Genomic DNA, 3,021 nt, shown 5'->3' on the forward strand with positions numbered 1-3,021 from the left:
GACCTGTCAATTGAAATAAATTGTCTAATCTAATCATCACCATAGTCGTTTGGGTTCTTTTTGAAGCAAAAAGGAAGGAAAATTTACAGGTCATCCTTCTCTTCTCTCAACAAATATATATTTTTAGGTTGGATTATACAGTTAATTTATCCAGGGTTAGATTTCAGAATTTCCATCTTTTGACCTTACCGTTTGAACCTATGATAGTAGCTTTATATTGTTGAGTTGAATTTGCTATATGGTAGTGAACTAGAGACTATTTGGAACGCCATTAAATGGAACATTATTATTATCATACACCATCAGACTTTCATATTGTAAGTGGGAACATGACAACGGAAGTAAAGGAGATCAATTTGGTTGTTTCCTTTATTTAGGATTCTTGGGTTCTGTAGCTGATAAACCAGAGATAGGAATCCTTGACTTCAACTTTATTTAATGCATGAAACATGGTTTATTCTTCTCAAATTATTTTTGTCGGACTTTGCTTCTTTATTGATGCTGTCATCTTAGATGTCATTTTCTGGTCTATTATTATTATTATTATTATTATTATTATTATTATTATTATTATTATTATTATTATTCGAAATGTCTATCTTTCTTGGGTATTCATGACCTAAACTTAGAATTCGAGGATCTTGAGCCTTTCACGTGAGACAAATTTCGAGTTTCTTAGAATTCGATTCTTCATTACGCTACGCTTGGTTATTTAGAAGATCCGGTATTCACGCCTAAGATCGTCCGCAAAGTATATGTTATTCATACAATTGGTCATGGAAGGTTTTGATTTTTGCGATGATTTTAAGTGGACGTCTTGTTGAAAACATGCGCTAAATTTTCAATCTATATTTAATAAACCTCTAAAGTTGTTAATCAATCAAAATATTAGAACTCCATGTAAAATCAATACTCGAAGTAAAAAAATCCTAATTTTTCACAGGTCAAGAAGAATTATTACAAAATCAAGCAACTTTATTTTTCTTATAAAATTAAATTTTAAAGAGGATACGAGAGAATAAGAGAAATTGAACACAAGAGAGACAAAAAAAGTTGGAGATATTTAGAATGTTTGTCAGTTGAAATAAAAGACTAATTTATTTTTATAAAACTGATTTCTTTGATAAAATAGTTTTTAAACTTTTTTATGGGATCAAAACGAATATCTATATAAATTATTATGTATATTAAACAGCTTTCTCATATTTGTGGGGTCAACTGACTACTCTGGTACTGCCACACCACAGCGGCCATACGCCAATCTCGAAATCCAATCTTGGTCCATGTTTTGGCTGCTCTTTGGCTCACATTAAAAACCAATGCTCATCCACTGCCATTAAATGTTTAGCTTACAGTTTTTTTTCCTCTCCTTTTTCATCCAACTTGTCTTTGCAGGAGCTCAACATCCAGCTTTTAGTATTTGAAAAGCCTGAACTACGTTAGAATTTGGTACTTTTGTTCGAACCATCCGCAACATTTTTTCTTCAAATCTCTGTTTAAACTCTTTGATTTTGAGCTTCCCAAAATGCCCAATCTTTAAAAATGGCTTCAGTGAATCTGGGTTCTTTAGTTCAATCTTACTCCATTTTCAACCCATTTTCTTCCCAATCCAGTTCCTTTCCCTTCAATCCCCTTAAAAATCATTCATCTTCAACTCTGAAAAATGTTAACTTTACACCTCTTCTTCCCTCAGTCGCCTGTGTCCTTACCAAAGAAGACATTGTCAATGAAGAAGATCAAAAACCAACCTTTGATTTCAAATCCTACATGGTTCAAAACGCAACCACAATTAACCAAGCCTTGAAGTCAGCTGTTTCACTCCGTGTGCCAATCAAAATCCATGAAGCAATGCGGTACTCCCTTTTAGCAGGCGGCAAAAGGGTCCGTCCAGTGCTTTGTTTAGCTGCATGTGAACTTATCGGTGGCCAAGAATCCACGGCCATGCCAGCAGCTTGCGCTGTTGAAATGATCCACACCATGCCTTTGATCCATGATGATTTGCCTTGCATGGACAACGACGATCTTCGTAGCGGAAAACCAACTAACCACAAAGTTTTTGGCGAGGAAATAGCTTTCTTAGCAGGGGATGCTCTTCTAGGTCTTGCTTTTGAACACACAGCTGTTTCTACACTTGGAGTTTCGCCTAGTAGGAAAGTAAGAGCTGTACGGGAATTAGCTAAAGTCATTGGAACAGAAGGGTTAGTGGCTGGTCAAGTGGTGGATATAACTAGTGAGGGACTAACAGATTGGGGTTGGATCATTTAGAATTCATTCACCTTCACAAAACTGCAGCTTTGCGGGGGCAATTCTCGGAGGAGCATGTGATGATGTGGAGAGGTTGAGGAAATTTATGAGATATTTTAGGAATTTTCTATAGATTGTTATCTTAATTTTTTACTATTTTACCCCTGGTTTTTAGGAGGGTCTCTCCTTCAGTTTCATTCACTTATTCATTCATCCTCTTTTATTCCTTTACATTTCTCTCTACATGAGTAATTTGCTTTCTAGCAAAGATTATTTCGGCATCTCTTTTTTCGGTAGTTTTATTATGGTTAAAAGTCTCACTTCCTTTTCTTATGAGTAAAGAGCAATACTATTCAGAATTTTACTTTCTTATTTCAGAATTTCACTTCCTTATTTCGGGTATATGAAATTTAGAAAATTGTGTCAACCCTAGGGCAATGTCTAATTTTAGGGATTACATTAATCCGGACGAAATTATTTCTGAGACAGTGACTACATGACACAGTAAATCATCATATTATCTTTGTTATCTCATTATTTTTTGTTAGTCAATGCTAATGATGTTGTTTTGCAACATCATTATTTTTTACTAACAATTTATAAGTAAATTTTGTATGTTGTTGTTGAAACACCATTGAGAGCGGTGTCACTGTTAATATATTATAGCAGCACAAAATCTTGGGAATCTGTTACAGTGACATCGTTCAATGGTGCTTCGTTGAAAGTCTGGTATGTTGGCTGAAGGAGGGTCTCTCCATCAGTTTTATTCATTTATTC

At 34.7% G+C, this 3,021-nt stretch overlaps 1 pseudogene; it reads left to right on the forward strand.

Moving 5' to 3' along the window:
• Positions 1-1,542: 1,542 nt before the first annotated feature.
• Positions 1,543-2,377, forward strand: LOC120139267 (annotated as a pseudogene).
• Positions 2,378-3,021: the final 644 nt, after the last annotated feature.

This window comes from Hibiscus syriacus, unplaced genomic scaffold, assembly GCF_006381635.1.
Source record: "Hibiscus syriacus cultivar Baekdansim isolate YM2019G1 unplaced genomic scaffold, ASM638163v2 tig00110733_pilon, whole genome shotgun sequence".
In the NCBI taxonomy this organism is placed as follows: domain Eukaryota; kingdom Viridiplantae; phylum Streptophyta; class Magnoliopsida; order Malvales; family Malvaceae; genus Hibiscus; species Hibiscus syriacus.